At 40.9% G+C, this 19,160-nt stretch overlaps 1 pseudogene; it reads left to right on the top strand.

The window, feature by feature from the left end:
• Positions 1 to 2,067: 2,067 nt before the first annotated feature.
• LOC121927448 lies at positions 2,068 to 2,168 on the top strand (annotated as a pseudogene).
• The last annotated feature ends 16,992 nt before the right edge of the window (positions 2,169 to 19,160 follow it).

The following is a 19,160-nucleotide window of genomic DNA, read 5'->3' on the forward strand; positions in this document are numbered from 1 at the left end:
CCATTCTTCCTCAAACCCTTCCATTCACAGGGGCCTTGTTTCATTGTCCCAGGGCAAGCCATGATAAGAGGGTTCCTTTATCGACTTCAGGGCTTCCGAAGAGCTGCAGATAGAAGGCTGGCTTTATTAGATTCTTTTTCTTTTTTATTTCTTCCGATAATTGTCTGGGATCTACGTTAATGGAAATGTAAATTGACTGCCACTGTGCTAAATGACAATCAGGTTTTGTTTGACAGAGCTGAAAAGTATCTTATTGAGAACGTTGGCACCAAACAATCTAAATGCAAATTTAGGTGGGGTGGAGAGGAGGGTGTTTTAACGTCTGATGAGGTTATTTGATAATGTGGGGAGGTGGAATTGGCTTCCAGTTCATAAAAATCATTAATGTGTGTAACAGTTCAACGATGGAGGCCAGCAGTTCTGCATTATTTTAAATAGACCACTAAACTATTCTGCTTTCCTTTCCTATTACACATGCTCTCCCCCCTCCACTGGAAAAAAAATACAAAATAGAAAGTACAGAATTCTGTAGTACAAAATTTTAGCCATCTTCCAACAATTTGCATATTCAGAAGGTAAGCATGGGAAACTACAAGGCAGCCATCTATTTAATCCTGTTATTTCTAAAGCCTGTTCTGTCATCTGTTTTGATTGTATGCAGGGAAGGAGCCAGGAGCCAGAGCGGAAGGCATCCTCCTTCGCACTCCACGTGATCCACTTCTCAGATTAGCAGGTGTTTATTTGTACAAACGTTGTCAAATTAGGAACGGACAAAAACAAATGTTGACTTGACTGCTTCCAAAACTGCCACAGGGTCACCAGCACAGTCATCCTCACCATCTGTACTAAACCAGGCGCTGACCTCATCATACAGATCATAACGCAGTTAACACATTCCTATGAAAATCTCCAGCCACCTCTGAAACAATTTAGATAGAATAAAAAACTTCCCACATCTGTCAATTACAAACTTTCCCAGACAGGCTAGAAACACAACAAATCAGACACCGACAGGCTGCAGGGCATGAGTGCAGAATGTGTGGCCTGGCAGGTGTTGTTGAACTGTAAGCCCTATCCTCCCTTTTGTTGTTGTTAACTGCCTTCCAGTTGAACTTGACCAATGGCAATCCTGTGCATCAGACATCTCCAAGACTCCCTATCCTGCCTGCTCTGCTTAGTTCCTACAAAGTCGTAACCATGACCTTCTTAATAGATTCCATCCATCTAGCATGTGGCCTTCCCCTCTTTCTACTTCTCTCTGCCTTTCCTAACTTTATTGTTTTTTCCCAACAGGGTTAATGGGCCTGTAGTATATACAGTGGTACCTCGGGATACGAAATACCCAGGTTACGAAATTTTCGGGATACGAAAAAATCCCATAGGAAAACATTGTTCCGGGTTACGAATGTTTTTTCGGGTTACGAAAAAACTTTTGGTGCTTTTTTCGGCTTTTTCGCACGGAATCGCGGCTTTTCCCCATTAGCGCCTATGGCAATTCGGCTTACGAAGGCTTTTCGGGTTACGAACGGTGCCACGGAACGAATTAATTTCGTAACCCGAGGCACCACTGTAATTTGTTTGTTTGTTTGTTTAATTTTATTTGTTATTAATATTATAAAAACAACACTACTGACATTTAAACATATTACATATAACCTTCAAACATACAAACATATAACATTTTGACACCACCTTCCATAAAACAGACATACACTACGGGCTTATTCAAATTTATACAGTCTTACCACAGTCATACTACACAAAAATGCATACTCCATGTTCACCTCACAACATAACACTGAACTCTGTTTTGACTTTTGATTTAATGCCTTCTGTCCAAATGTCTCTTAATTCCCACTCCCAAGTGTATCCTCACTATCTTAGTATTATAACTAAAGTGAATTCTTTATACCAATTTCCTTACTGAGCCATTAATTTGTTCATTAAGAGTACTGGATATTTCATAACATTACAACACACGTTTATAGCATATTTCCATGTACAGTATCTTCTCTCCCCACTCCCCATTTATCAATGGCTCCCAGTGTTTTCTATGTTCCTCCCAGCTTGCTTCGGCAGCACATATACTAAAACTGGAACGATACAGCGAAGATTAGCATAGTTCCTGTGCAATCCAACATTTGGAGAGCTAAAAGTTGGCCAGTTGTACTGCAGACTACTACTCTTTCTCTTGCGCACGATCTCTCTCTCTCTCTCTCTCCCTCCCTCCCTCTCTCTCTCTCATGTGTTGCGTGTGTGTATGTGTTGATGTCAGTGTGGATTTTGTTGGTAAAACCTTCAACCTCAAATACCATCAATAGCCCGATAGGAGAAAAGATTCTCACATTCATGCTTATGAATAAAACCACTTGCCATAAACAGTTATGGAGTAGTGTGGTGGATGAAATAAATCTAAACCATCTAGAAAACCTTTTTATTAATTGTTGGAGCAAACCTAGATGCATTGGTTACTTTAGACATTCTCAGCCAGAAATCATACTGTGTAATAAATCTGCAGCAGTGTCTGGTATTTATCGGTATATATTCATTGTATAACAGAATGTAGTATAAAAGGATGTGTCAGAGATTTTCTATATATTGGATTGTGTTAAGGGATGATAAGTTGAAAAGAAAGCACTAAAAATAATTTATTCTTAAAGTCAAGCCAGTAGACAGTCATCGCCAGGATGTCAAAAAGATTCTTATAGTTCCATTCAAGTCTATTAGAGAAGGGGAAATGGGTTATTCACAGGGAATACACATTCCCTGTAACATCTGGTTTGAACCTGAATTGTCTTCCCATTGAATCTGAATGAAAGTGATGGAGACAGATTTCCAAAGACAGAACAATATCACAGCTTCTCCTCCATGTGTTTAGTTAACAAGTGAGCAAAGAGTGGGATTATACTAGTTGGGTCTGCCCCCAACATCCACACATCTGTGAGGGGCTCTTTTCTTATTCTTTGCACATTGAGCAGATGTGGAGAAAGGCAAGAGCAGTGTTCTTGGCCATGAACAAACACTCTATACAAGTGAACAGCTGGACTTTTATAGAAATCTCTCTCCCTTTGGTCTAGTGTGCAATGTCAACTGGTGTGATCCTGCATGTCAAATACACCATGAACAGATGGGTGGAAGAGGAAATATAATTAGCTCCAGAGGTATTCCTGCATCCACTTGCCATCCACATAATCTCTGAAAGCTAAAGAATGGCTAGGGGTGTGTGTGTGTGTGTGTGTGTGTGTGTGTGTGTGTGTGGATGTGTGGATGTTTTCTACATCCTAAGTCAAAATTGTTTGGCATTCATTAGAGCTCTTCTCCCAAAGCAAATGGAAGCTTTGGAAAAATATTTTAACAAGTCTCTAGCAGGAGAGGAAATGGTTAATTAGCCCTCTGCAACTGCTGGAATTCCAGTAATGACCAGCAACTGCTCTTTGCATTTTTCAAGAATACACATATTAAATACAAATCTGGTTTGGACCTTTAATACAGCAATCCAAAACAGGTAAGTAAGCTTTGGAAACAGCACACCACAATGACCAACTCCACACTGTCCATTCTTCAAATCTATATGTTGTCATACAGATGTAATGACAATAATTAGTTATTTCTTATGAGTTTCTTTCCTCAGTTACTATGGAGTTTATCACAAAGGTGATCAGGAGTTTATCCTGTGAATATCCTGGAAAAATCATGTAATGACACGGAACCATTTCACATGACATCACACAAAACCCGCCATTAAAGTGGTCACTGTGGCCCGTTACAGACCACCCAAAAGGGGAGGTCTTGGGCCGCTGCTGGTTGCAGTGCGGAGGAGCTGCAGCAGCCAAACCGTGCGACTCCTCCGCGCTGCAAAAAAAGAGCGTGAAAATCGCGCTCCTTCCGGCAACATGGAAGAGACATCGCAAGTGCCAAAGCGCGCACTCGTGATGTCTCTTCTGGGTTGGGACATGCGGACGCAGAGCGTCTGCTACGTCAAGATGGCGGCACCCATCTGTATAGGGCGCCACCATTTTGATGTATCGATTACGCGCGAGGGGCAAGGCGCGTCCGGAAGCGCCGCCCCTCGCACGTAATCACAGCGTGATGACGGCACCTCTTGCGCCCGTCTGTAACACGCCAAAGAAGCATTAACACCCATCTTTTTACTTTCAGGATTTCAGCAATAATGCATGTCCGATATCAGTTTATTTGCTCAACTGCGTGTCATAATCATCCACACAATTATTTGCCATTTTTGCTTTTATTTGTGGGATACTTTAAATGTGCTGTAATCTCTCTTTAATGCCATAATTAGCCTCAGTGTGATAAACTCATATGATACAACTACATTATTTGCACTTGCACTTCCTACCCATAACATTGAAAGGGAGGGGTGTCCCATCTGTCTAGAACTGGGGGCAGATATCTACAATGAGTTGCCTGCTGTTGGTAATGTATCAGGAAACACAATGCTAATTGAAGATCCAATCAGTCCTTCCTCCCAGGCTCCTTCTCTGCCCAGAAGGTAATCCCTCCCCCCCAAAAAAAACCCTGTCAATAAATAATTTTATTCTTCTTTATGATACATCTTTCATTATTGAGTGATGCAGAGATTATAAATAACAAACATCAACATTTTCAAATGGTAGGATCCTCTGTGACCATGAAATACATGTCCCCAGCCCAGGGAGAATCATAGTCAAGAAAATGATAGATATATGGGCAAGAGATTCAGAGTAGTGCAATGGTTTAAACGTTGGACTATGACATGGTAATGAGAGACCTCAAAGAGTCCTGCTCATCCACAGGCCTTGTCAAGTCCAGCAAACCCAGGGCTGTGGGTGTCTCGATGGAGTTAATCCACCTATAATGAGGCTGCCCTCCTTTCCTACTATCTTCCATGTTACCAAGCATTATTCTTCTCTAATGAGTCACCAGGTGAGAGCCAGCATGGTATAGTGGTTTGAACCTTGGACTATGACTTTAGAGACCAGGTTTTGAATCCTCACTTGGCCATGGAAACCCACTCGGTGTCCTTGGGCAAGTCACACCCTCTCAGCCTCAGATGAAGGTAAAGGCAACCTTCCCCACTGAACAAATCTTGCCAAGAAAACCCTGTACTAGGGTTGCCTTAGGGTTGCCATAAATTGGACACAATTTGAAGGCACACAACATGAAGAAACATATACAGTGTGCCCACGTCATATGCGGGTGTGCTATACGCGGGTTTTAGCATACACTCAAATGTGCAGAGAGCCATGCAGGAGTGCACAGGGCATGCAGGGTGGCACATCCCATTGGAATGAATGGGGTGCGCCCCCATGGCACGCGTGCGCCACTGCACCACCGCACCACCACCACATGCACAAGCCCCATTCAAGTGAATGGGACCAAGCATACGTACTATTTTGCTTACGCGGGGGGGGGCGCAACGAATCCCCCGCGTAAGCCAAGGGCACACTGTATCTTGCTAAAATAAGGTGGAGAAGGACTGTTCATTTCTATTACTCTACATTATCAATCTGACATGTTAAAATGATAATTTAGTGAGAATATCCTTGGCTCTCTTTCACAGTACATAGTTATACTGTAACTACCATGATGGCACCCCATGGAATCCTGGGATTAGCAGTGTAGGGAGGGCGGGGCATCTAAAATTCTCACCCAGATTGTTCCTCTATTGCCCCATCAAACTACAAACCCTAGGATTCTATGGGATGCAGCCATGGCAGTTAAGGTGGAATTATAGCAGTGTGAAATTGGCCTTGGACTATAGAGCAGGGTTACAAATTATGCAGCCCTCCAGAAGTTGCTGGACTGCTACTCCCAACATTATTCAGCATTGGCTAGGGCTGTTGGGAGTTGCAATGTAAAACAATCTGGTGGGATGCATGATTCCCACCCCTACAGTTATTATTCCAGGCTGTGGCTGACATTTTTATAAATAACATCTCATACAAAAATACCATTGTGCTACAGAAATGCAAAGTGATAATATAGAATATTTCTGGTTAAGGAAAATTGCCAACCAATTACATTGAAACATCTCTCCTTATTTGAATAAGCAAGCTGTTATCTACAGTTACATCTAAAGTCCCAACTTAGCATAATATTAGTTTGTCTTTTGTAATGATTCCTTTCAAGATGCATCTGATTGTGAACTCAATCAGACCACTGCGAGCAGCACAAAATTATTGAAATTGTCCCTTCCAGCAAGCTCTGTGAATGATCCATTTACATTAACCATCAAAATGTACAAAATACATGTCCAAAGTCTTGATAACTGTGAACAATTTCCTCCCAAATTCCAACAAAACAAACAGCTTTCCAAGGAGGAGGAAGCATATGCAAATAATAACTTAATGGGTTTTGTGTTTCTTCTTGGAGAGATAACCAAGGCTCCAATTAGACAGGATAGCCCTCCAAACCTGGTTCCTTCCAGGTATGTTGGACTTCAGCTTCCACCATCTTCAGACCAAAGATCTGGTGGGTGATGATGAAGACAATGATCATCCAAAACATCTGGAATGTTGGGGAAGGTGGCAACAGACCATGCATGGACCAATTGAGGAAGGGTCTCTACAACTGATCAGCCATCAGGCAGAGAAAGAGGAATGCCCCTGGAAATGAGGATCCACCAACACAAGAGATTGTGCTACCTGAAGAGGAGTAACAAATGGCACCTTTCCTAAACTCAAATCAAGGGTCATGCAACCTGAAGCCAACCGAGTTATTTGGACACATGAAGCAGCAGAAAATCCCACAAGCTCCTTTCCCCATTCCTGACCATGAAAACACAACAATAATGAATTAAGGCTATGTCCTCTCTACCACTGACAGGATGATCTCTTGAGCTTTTCTCAGCCCTGTTTAGCTATAAGTCTACAAAAAAAGAGAGAGCCAGTGTGATCTAGTGTTTGAATTTTGGACTATAACTCTGGAGACCAAGTGTGATGCATGACCTTCTGTCTTATCTATGCCTTGAGGTTACCTTTTACCTCTTCACTGTTAGACGTCCCCTCCTCAATGACACCTGCCCACTATCCATTTATATGCTTTCCCTAAATGTATAAAGGCTACAGTCCCAAGTATCTTCCTCTTATAAATTTAATATATTCAAGAGCATGTTTGTATGTCCCTATATGGTTTTGAATTCACTCAGGCAGAGGCTTCCATTGTAACAAATAAACATTGACTTTATTGAATAACATTTAGCAAGAAAGTAGCTTAGGGAGAAGAGTTCCCAAGGTGGTATGGTTATAATAATGTAACAGTTGCAGGCATTTCCTCGCTTCCTTTTTAGAAAATCCAATACACTTTCTCTCCCAGTCCTTAGCCTTCTCTCAACTTAGTTCCCTTCAGCTCCTTTTAACTCTTTTCAACTCTCCCTCAACTGTTACTCAACTGATGTTCACTTGAACTCTAGTCTCTTGAACTGAACTGAACTGATTCCTCCCTTTTATACCTACTCCTTCCCCTGCAGTCCCTCCCTCACAGTCAGCCTGAACCAGGATTTGCTGTCAGGAAAACAGGTCTACCCAGTGACTCCATAACACCAAGGTTCAATTCTCAGCTTGGCCACAAAACCCACTGGGTGACCTTGGGCAAGTCACATGCTCTCAGCCTCAAGGGAAGACAATGCAAACCCCATCTGAACAAAACTTGCTAAGAAAACCCCATGATATGGTTGCCTTGGGGTCACCATAAGTCAGAAATGACATGAAGGCATACAACAACTATACTACAATAGGTAAAGGAGTCTACAATGGGGAAAGGAGATGGTGTCATCCACCATTTCTGCAGTGTTTCGTGGGTCACCTAGGGGGAGTCCATCACTGGATATTGACATAAGTAACTAACCATTTGAAACCCAAAATCTGCTGCCTAAAACTGCTGCCTCACTCTGCCCAGCCATGATGTGGGCAAGTCCAGCCAGTTGTTGGAATTTCAGCTTTGTAGAAAAGAGTCCACATGTTTAACTAGTCTGTTAGATCGGGGAGAGGAATTGAGCATGCTTTCATGTTCATGCTTTCATGTTCATGCATAGTTCCTCATCCATTCCTACTCTATCCACATGGGAGCATGTTTCAACTGGACTATGAGTGTATAATATGGTATTGCTATAATATTGTATTATCAATCACATAATTATAATGTTGTCTCAACCATCATATATTTATAATTATATAATAATGGCCAGATTTGGCATTTCCCTCCACACATAGGAAGGCATGTCCAATACTGTATTTTGAAATGCAGCATGCAAAAGAATCTTGCGAGAGATACCCATCATTAGAAAAAAGCAGGAATCCAGTTGTCTCTACACACCATCATTCTTACAAAATGTGTGGGAGTGGGGATGTTTATATCAGGACTAATCTGCATGGAGTGTTTTCACCCACTGTGATATAGTCACGCACAACTATGGTGTTAGCCAACCACTGCTCCAGTAAGCCTATAGCTCAGCAAAGGTCCCCCCCCCCCTCCCCCCCCCCCCAGTTCATTAGCCATAAAGTGCCATCACTAAATGGATACCAAGTGATTTATTTTGCCATTAGTCTTATCTGGCTTTCTAAAGCAAAGTCTTTAATGAATATGCAAAACCTCATATATTTTATAATCTTCTCCATTTGATAAATGAACCCCTCAGACAGCTGCTTTGAGAAAATTATGCCTATTTCGGCTTATTTCACAAAGAACTTTTCACCCTTTAAAATTCACTATTAGTGGAAATGTATTTTTTTCCCTCTCTTCTTTGCTGACAACTTTGCTAAGGATGACTGCATGCATTTCTAGCTTCTGACACCGGAATCACCAGCTCCCACACCACCACAAAAGAAAAATCAAGAGGGAAAAAAATACTGGACTGTTCCTCTCATCAATAAAAGCCACTGCATTTTCTCAAAGTAATAGCCAAGAAATGGAGGTCTCAATAAAAAGCTCCCATACACCTCTCAGCTATCCAGGGAGTGATCAGTTTCAATTAAGAACGCAGGCTGTGGCACACAACAAAGGCAACCGAAGCACACCATTTAGCTTCATTATGGTCTCATCCAGATGAGCTTTTCCCTTTCCATTTTCACATCAAGACATCCTCTGTCATCATAAAAGATCACACTTTATAGCCAGGCCTCTTTACTGCAGCTGATATTCAACTGTAATTGGACAGAGTGTAAATCCTCAGTTTTATTTTTTCATGGTGCTCTGTAATGTTCACAAAAAGGCTTTTGAGCTCAGGTTGGCTAATTTACATCCTGCCTGTTCACAGTCCCGTAATGTAAACAGAAGAGATTTCTAACAGTCAAAGCCCCAAATCTCTGTATTTTCCCACTTTGAATCGTTCTGCACACTTCTTTTCAGCATAGTTAAACATCCCCGTAGCTGTGTTCTGTATTTAAAAATGCCTTCTTACGTGTCAATTGTCAGTAAAGAAATAGTCCATTTTGCAAATGGAAGGAAGGCACATTGCCAGGGCTACCTTTCACTTAATAAAATTATGACAAATCCAATATGTTACTGTGAACTCTCTTTTCAATGTCCTACTTAAACATTCATCATTGCCTAATAAACATAACTCAATTTCCCTAGGTATTTTTAGAAGATACTCTTAAAAATACATCTTCATACTACAGAGAGGGCACAGACAGGTTTTTGTTTAATATTCTCCAAGTAAGACTCATCCTACATTAAAATTATTACTATACTCTCCAGCTTTCTTCCTATTGTTGGGTTTATTTATTTTTAGAGCAACAGAACAGCATTGGGGCTCCCAATCCTGCTAAGAAATGAACTTCAATTTCATATAAAAGCAAGTCTGTTGAAATGAAATATTTGGTTGAAGGACTGAAATCCAAATCATTTAAGGCCAAAATGGAAAGGGAGTTAGTCATAGCTAAGAGTTGCTGGGATTTTTGGCTAAGAATGCATCCAGACTGATTAATAAGACCTAAAAGTCCCAGATTTTGTTCCTGTTCTTTCTGGCTCAGGTCTGATTTGTTCATTTGTCTTTTTGGAAATTCATGGTATCCATAGAACTTTCTTCCAGCAGCACATACCAAATGCATTTATTTCCTGTCAGCTTTTTTGTAACTCTCAAGCTTTGACAAGTATGATTAAAAACTGGAAATACTATGGCCTGGATGATTCTGATTTTGTTATTTAATGATGGGTCTTCACCCTTGAGGATCTTGTCTAGTTTCTAGAGGCCTTTCCTAGTCTTAGTCTTCTTCTGGTTTCTTGCCTACTGTCTCTATTTTGATTAATGACTGAGCCAAGGCAAGCATTAGTCCTTACTAAGAACTAATAAGTAAAGGCTCATTCCCTCTACTGATTTCATTATTCCACTTCCACAACTACTATTTGTCTTACTAATTACCCCTTATCCTTTACAGTAACCAAGTTTAGGCACAGCAGAGCTTTAAATAATTAAAACCAAGACATAGTGTCATTTATTTATTTATTTTATGGAAGATGGCTTGAATCTTATTTGTGGTCACAGCTAGAGGGGATCCATTGAATCAATAGAATTTACATAGATGTTTTGTCATCATTCAATGGCTCTTCTCTAACTGGAACTACCAACTACCAATAAGACTCAGGGCAATGTAACACCACAGAAAATATTTGTGGTTCAATATAAAGTATACTACAAGCTTAATGTTCTATTATTTTCGTGCATAAATGGATCATACATTGAGATATTACTGTAGCCTTAAGAGTTAGTTAAAATAAAGAACCTGGTCTATTTCCTAACTAATCATTAGCCAGTTATCCTCGAACCCTCCACCCGATTAAATTCACTGACTTGTTCTAAGGACTCTTCCCCACAACCACCATCCCCATGGCAATCATGTTACTAAAATAAAATGACAACATTTCAAGAAGACCATCACTGCACCTTCTCTTAGTTGTGTGACCAGTTTCTTCCTCCATTGCACTCTCTTCTTGACTTTCCCTTTATCCTGCCTCCCTGTTGTATGCTTTACTCAACATACCTTTTAGATTTGTTTGTTTTTAATCCCACTTTTCCCACAATTCCAGAGCTCTGCTATCATGATTGAAGTCAAAATAAAGAAATAAAAGTCTTCAGGGGAAAAAGTTGAAGGTACTAAAGGTGATCCCGAATAGTGAAGGGGAGGAGGGGACCCTGACACCACATGACTCACAATTGTGCAACTGCCAGGAAGCAAATTTCACACCTGGGAACTTGTACAACTGACAAGTCACTGGCGCATTTCCCCTGTCAATGAAAAGGGATGGGTCAGGGATGGCATAGCCATGGGTTGGAGGCATCGTCATGAGTTGACTATGCCCAATGCCACTTCTTTTCTGGTGTTATGTCCTAAGTCTTCTTTCTGCTGCTGCTTCTGTGTACTCCATTACATACAAGGATTCCCTCAAAGACTTCTCCTTGAGTCATCACCTTGACCTAGCATGCACTGTCACCTCATGGCATCCCACTGGCATGTACACATTGCTTTTTCTTGAAGACATCTCACAAGTTCCTCTCTCCTTGCTTACAGTCTTTCTCAAACCCTGGCCGCAAGGGAGCCCATCCTCTTGTTGTGGTCTTTGCTCAACGTTTATACTATTATGATTTCTCTGGGCTCATCCCAGTCCCAGATTGCTTTCAGCCCCTTCTTATGTCCATTTGGACTTCCTTCTACTGTCCTCCACCATTAACTTCAACATTATTTCTCTCGACCCACTCTTTACCAAGCCTGATTTTATATACTCTCCAGTGAGAACTCTCCAGTCAACCATTTTTTCCTTTCCTCCATTGGTTTCAACAAGGCAGACATAGAAAAGTTCCATTCTGTCCAACCCTAACATACCACGTCCTAGTTATTCACCTCTCTCCATCTACATAAGGCAGGAATACAACTGTAGAAATGAATACAAGCAACTTCAATTAGTTTACAACTCCTTGTTTACTAATAACTAGAATTAGTTAACACTGTGTGGTTCATATTGTTCATCTTCACACTGTGACTCCTGGCAAGATTTATTTACTCTATAATATGTATAATCTGGATATCTGCTCCAATATATTCTATGTAATACAAGGTATACAAAACAACCATGTATCAAACAAAGCAAACTTTTAAAAAACATTAATGATGCATAGCAGTCATGGGTTACTTCAGAAAACCTATTTCTCCCATTTCTTGTCATTTATTATAGTACATCTTGGTGTGTGTGTGGGGGGGGGGGTAACTTAATAAAACTTTTGAAATACTGTACATGAATAAAATGTGTTTTTGTTTTTAATGTACAAAATGGCACTTTAAATACAGCTGCAACTCTTTGCCAGGCCAAGCCAGCAATAAAAGATCATTTATTTCACTTTGCAGTTAACACGTTGCTCTTTTTAAAAAAGAGCAATGTTAACACATTTAACTTTTCCTTCATATACCGGTTGTTTTCTCCATGTAATGTTTGAGGTGTAGAACTTTCTTATGGACGTGCTAGTTTTCTATGGTCTGGAAGCTTTTTAAAATGAAGGGACATTAAAACATTCAGTTCTCCCTGAGGCGGCAACTGCATTCCTTCAGAAAATGTGTAAGCTATCATTTTGATATCCACTTCAGCTCTGAATATAATTCGGTCAACAGTCTGAGACATTCGAAATATTTGGTCATTCAGACATCTGGGGAACCGGAAGGGCTATTTCTATATTCCATAGAGGGAGACAAGAACTTGGAGAATGCCTGTTGAATGAGAGTCGCTATGAACTACACAGTTATAGACTATGCATTCTTTGCCATAAATAAATGTATATAAGTTCATCCCAGAAAATAATACATGGTCTAATTTCTCTAGATAGATCTGCTCTAAAGTCCTCTCAGTTTCTAATAAGGTCTTAACAGACATTGTAAAGGTTTTTATTTAAGTACAAAAATCTGTACAAAACATTAACTAGAGCTCTATTTAAAAGAGGCACCTTCACAAACTCTGTATACAATTGATTCAGTTTCCTTGAAGGAACTTGTTTCTTTTCATATCCAGGAACGGATATGAAAAAGCATAGGGAATGTCAGAATGGTCCAAGGAGTGAGATGCTTAAAATGTCCACACTTTGCATTCTGCATTCGTCCTGCCTTTGCACCACTGGATACAACATCCATATTTCAGAGTTGTTTTACTGCTGCCTTGCTCAGCTGGGAGGTGAAACAAAAAAAAAAGTCAATTAGATCAACCACTGAACTGGGACACACTGTTTGAGTAATGGCCCGAAACGGCAACATGTACAGCAGAGACTCTCGCAAAATAGCATGGTTTGCCACTGCTGCTGGCCTGTGGCCCATCTATTAGCACCAATTCAGCATTTCAAAAGGGGAAGGGGAGAGACAAGGAAGACTCAGTGGGGTGGGAAAGAGAAAAATCTTGGGTAACATATATATCTAAAACCCTGGACTTTTAGTGTACAGTAACTCCAACACATTTTTCCTAGTATTCTCCATTGCTGCTAAATGCCTTCATTGAATACCAACAGCAAGTCCTAAAAGAAATGGAGGAGTTGGCAATATTCTGGATTGCATGTAACAATAAACACATGGAGGAAGTCAGGTTGTTTGGACATTTACCCAAGATCAATAAGATTCAGATGTTGGAAATGTTAATTTTTGGCCTACAACTCCCAGAATAACTCAGCCATACTAGCGTACTAAGTTAAAAATATAAAATCGTTAAAATACAAAAGCAAAACACTGCAATAAGAAGCCACCCTGGGTGCAATTATGCATGGCATATTACATAATAAAAGCCTGCTTGAAAATAAAAAGGTTTTGCTTGCCAGTGAAAAGAGAGCAGGGAAGGGGCCAGCCTAGCCTCTCGAGGAAGGGAGTTCCAGAGGGTGGGAGAAGCTACTAGAAGGCTTGCCTTTGTGTGCTCACCAAAAGAACCTGTGATGATGGTGGGATAGAAAGAAACCCTTCCCCTGTAGATTTTAAAACTCTGGCAGGTTCTTATGGGGAGATATGGTCTCTCAGATATTCTAGATCTAAGCTGTATAAGGTTTTGTAGGTCTTTGAATTGTGCCTGGAAATGAACTGGTACCCTAGTACCAGTGTAAATGGCCCTAGTCAGCTTTCTGGATGCAGCATTTTGGACCAGCTGAAGTTTCTGAACAGTTTCCAAAGGCAGTCTCAGGTGGTAGGCAGGGTTACCATAGTCTAAATGGGATGTAAGCAAGGCGTGTGTCACTGAAGTCAGTTCTTGAATCTTATTTTCAGAGAAAAGCAGGATATAAATCCATACATAAATACAAATAAATAAAATCTGATATTGCAATGAATGGGTGCAACTGGGGCACTAGTATTAACAGTGCAAATGCACTGTGTAAATGACGATTACTGAAAACTAGATATCCAGGCTCAGAGAACACCCAAACTGTGAGCCTGAGATTTCAGGGGGGGTTGCAACCCCATCCAGCACAGGCAGAGTCCCTGTTCTCTGATCTGTCTTTCAATTCTAGATAATCTATCTCATCCTGAAACCCCGGAGCTGGGAAGCTTACATATGCTCCAGAACTTTTCCCAAAAAAGGAATGTTAGAGACTGTCCAAGAATTACTCAGAATGATGGGGTCCATAGTGTCTTTTAAGTAGGCTGGAAACTTCCCTTGCTGCAATGAGACATTCATTACTCCCGTTACCCATCTGGACAGTCCCCCTCTAGCTGCTTTCAGAAGCCAGGAAGGGCAAGGATCTAGTATACATGTGATGCCTCTCGCCTCTCCAAATGATCCTATCCACATCCTCAGACTGCACAAAGTGAAATGTATCCAATAATACAGGACAAGCAGGTACCAATATTATATCCACTGGACCTCTCTCAACTGATCAGCATGCTCATCCAGGATCAAGTCCTGGATCAAGGATATTTTTTCCATTCATTGAGCAACAGCATTTTCAGCCTAAGGGCTTGTGGCCAAAGCTATCCAAACCATTTGAAGTCAGAGACAGTTTGGGATTAACTAACAAGCTGTGGCTCTCCCTCCTACCCTGAGTCCCCCACACTATGGCACGTTACAGACTCCCTAAAAGCGGCAATCTGTCGGCAGCACTGGTTCTGCATCCGGGAACCGCAGCGGCCAAACCGCGCGATTCCCCAGCGCAGCCAAAAAGAAGCCCCAAAATGGACATGGCAAAAGTCAACATGCAGCTTGAGACCAGAACTGTAGTTCCCATAGAAAACTAGTTCTACTTCCAGACATGCCCAACATGCATTTTCTAAAATTCTTTTAAAGGAACAGTACATCAAAGGTGAATATACCAATGATCACAGATTATATATATCTAACTTTAAAGTGGAAGTAGTTAAAGATTTTCGGTGCCATGGCTCAATCATTAGTCAAAATGGAGAAATCAGAAATTAGTCAAGAAATCAGGAGACTAAGATTTGGAAGAGTAGTTATGAAGGAATGAAACAAGATCTTGAGGTATAAAGATTTATCATCCAGTGCCAAAATCAGAATCATTCATGCCATAGAATTTCAAAGCTAACAGGAAGAATATTAACTCATTTGAAATGTGGTGTTGGAGAGGAGATCTGCAGAAACCCTGTACTGTACTGGCAAAAAAACAAATAAATGGGCCTGAGAGCAAATCAAGCCTGAACTTTCATTAGAAATCAAAATGACCAAACAGAGACTGACAGCTCATTGCTATTGTTGCTGCTGTGTGCTTTCAAGCCATTTCCGACTTATGGCGACCCTAAAGTGAACCTACAACAGGGCTTTCGTGGCAAGATTTATTCAGAAGGAATTTGTCTTCATCTGAGGCTGAGAGAGTGTAATTTGCCCATTGTCACCTGGTGAGTTTCCATGGCTGGGCGGGATTTGAACTGTGGCCTCCAGAGTCATAGTCTAATGCTCAAACCACCATACCATGCTTGCTCTCACCTGATGACTTGTAAGAGAAGAATGAAGCTTGGCAAAGTGGAAGGTAGTAGGAAAATGTTATTATAAGTGGATTGACTCCATCAAGACACCCACAGCTATGGATTTGCAGGACCTGAGCAGGCTTATGGAGGATGAGGACTCTCATTACTCTAAGTGGAAGCCAACCTGAGGTCAATTAATACCAACAAACATCACAGGCAAACTGCAGTGTAATTCTTCAAAATGGAAAGTGGGAAGCACAGCGGAAAGACAGGGCAGTCCATATTTCATCAGAGCAAAGTCAGGGTTGCAAAAGCTGGAAAGGCTGGAAAACCTATAATATCCAACAAAAACAGAGTTAAGAGTTAGGAGAATTAAGAGAGAAAAACAAAGCTACCAGAAGGCTTTGCGGTTATTAGCTTGCGTTTTGATGCTTGCTAAACAAAAGCTACATCCAAAGCTCTTGAGTGTAATGTTACCATTATCACTTGTATGCTGGCCTTTTGAAAGATGAACAATGAGCCAATCTTGCTTGCAAGGGTTCCCGAGAACAGCAAGGAGTTAATCCAGTCCTATAATACAAGCCTTTTGTACTGAGAGACTGTTTGTTTGTTTGTTGCAGGCTACCATACAATATAGAGTTTTTGACAACAGAAGCTAAATCTTCAAATGCATTTATTTCAAATAATTGTATTTTTATCCTCAGATAATGATGGTTTGCTTAATACAGCATTATTGGGTTGTTGTTTTTAAAAGAAAAGATGACACTAAAACATTATTTTCTTAGCAAATTAGTTGGCAATCACGCTTTCTGCTTCAGAAGATTTTTCCATTTGTATATGCAGTGGAATGTAATTTTCACCTTCCCTCAACGTTTCTTAGGAAAGATTATCAGGCAGTAAAAAAATTCACTGACAGATTATAAATTGGAGCGGACCTAGCCAAATATGACAGATTAAATGACAGCCAGTCTCTTTTGGAGAACTACTTTCTTAACTTAATTTGTCTTGTCATCTCATCAAAATAACTTGACCCAGTAGCAGGTTAAAATATATGGATTTCTTTTTTAAAAAAAATATTTTTTTTATCTGGTGCTCCTGATGAAGAGCAAGCTACTTGGAAAATGTTGCCTAGCAACCCAACATCTCTTCCAAAATGGAACAGAAAAGAAATTGCTTAGTGGTAGCCTCCATTACCTCATCCTGATGGCCACAGCCCTGCTCCTGGCTCTTCTTTCTTGGGCTGCCAGACACACACACGGCAAAGAGCTGATCTGACTTGGATCTGCCCTCACTGGAACGGGACCAGCTTTCCTGTCCTTTAGTCTGGTTCAGATTTTGTAACTCTAATTTAAAAGTCAGCCTGCTGCTCTTCATGTCTTTATATTTTTCCACTGAGAAGAAATATGGATGAATCAATTGTTTATCTGTACCTGTGTGCACCCACACACAGTTGAGGTGGCAAGAGCATCTCAACTTGGTCACAAAGATCACTTGTAATCATTGCAGCACAAAAGAAATCACTAACAGCGAGAGAAAGTCTGAAGGGAACAGGGCCGATCATCTCAGGCACAGAGTCAGAGCTCTACGTTGTTTATACACACTTATTTTGAGTTGTAGGCAGGGAAGCCACCTCTTAGTGCACCACAGTTTTCCTGTCTACTGCACTGGCTTCTGGACTGCTTGAGAGCAGTTCAGAACAGTATTTTGACATTTGGACCTACTCCAGGAATCTTTGTTCCTACACAAATCTACTCAGACGCTGAGATCTTCCATAAATGTAGTCCTGCAGATTTCAGACATCATCAGAAGGAAGGCAGGTGCTGATTTGAGAAATGGAGTTTTCTGGAGCAATGTCCTTTCTTTGGAGTGCCTTTCCCTGTGTGACAACCAAGCTGGTGACAACTTCAGCCTTCACCACCCAAAGATTTTTCATTTACCCAGACAATTTTTAGGTGTTGATTTTAATAAATACACAATTTGAATTTTATCTGGCTCTGATTTTAATGCTGTTCATTTTTATTGTTTGTCTGGTTTTATTTATTGTAGGTGTTTAGCTTTACTTTAGAAAAGCTGCAATTACTACTTCTGATACTGTGTGTCCATCTCTAGTAGAAATATCTGTCATGTGCCTTCAAGTCATTTCTGACTTACGGCGACCCTAAGGCAAACCTATTATGGGTTTTTCTTGGCAGGTTTTATTCAGAGGAGGCTTGCCATTGCCTTCCCCTGAGGCTGAGAGCGTGTGACTTGCCAAAGGTCACCCAGTGAGTATCATGGCTGAGCAGGGAATCTAACAAAAATACTTCTTATATAATCTTTACTAAGCCTTGCTTAATCTCTTTAGGGTACCTCTTGCAATGTGTAGCCCTTTAACAGGAGTAGGAAAAATGGTGTCACAGATGTCACTGGACCAACAACTCCCAGTATTCTTCACTGTTGGCTGTGCTGGATAGGGCTAATGGGAACTGCAGTAGAGGAACATCTGAAGGGCTACACTTTGCCCACCCAACTATAACATTCAGAAAAATGCAGTAAAAGATTTCTCAGAACGTCCTAGTAAGGCCTAGTAGTACACATATAAACACAAGGTTGCCCTCCTAGCCAGTGTATGGAATATACTCAATTTGAATAAAATGCAGGTCTTTCTTGCCTAGATGATCCCCTACAGTCTTAAATCCAGTGCAACTTCATTTCCCTTTGCTTGTATACTGATTCCAGCACAATTGAAACTTCCTTCTTATCTGTCCTTATGTTATCACCACCTCCACTCTTATTCCTTCAGTGTACAAACCTGTGATTGTACTCAATGCCAAAATGCATTCACAGGATAAGAGTGTGTTCTTACATAGCAAGGGAACCTTGAGCCAGGGCTCTCTAGGGGCTGTGGTTTTTTAAAAGTCCATTTCCATCTCTCTCTTATCTAACTGGCAGTGGCAGAAGACATGTGCACATGTGCTGATGCTGTGCTACTGCTTCAGAAGATTGGCTTCCATGAACTCTAAGAGGAGGAATAAAGCCTGCTTCCACACCCTGAAATAGTCTGACTTGCAAGTGCAAGGAGGAACAGGTGCCCTTGCCACATTCCCATGAGGTCAGTACAGGCTCTCAATGACCTGTATTACAGACCTACAGAAATATAAGCAATTTTACAAACCTCTTTCTTGCCACTGCCATATAACTACCAGAGTCACTCTTTACATCTGTCTTCACAAATCTGGTGATCTCCAGAAGTTCTGACTAACTCGCCTCTACTGCATCTAGCATGGTCAGTGGTTAGGGATGGTGAAAACT

Source organism: Sceloporus undulatus, chromosome 3 (genome assembly GCF_019175285.1).
Source record: "Sceloporus undulatus isolate JIND9_A2432 ecotype Alabama chromosome 3, SceUnd_v1.1, whole genome shotgun sequence".
Lineage (NCBI taxonomy): Eukaryota > Metazoa > Chordata > Lepidosauria > Squamata > Phrynosomatidae > Sceloporus > Sceloporus undulatus.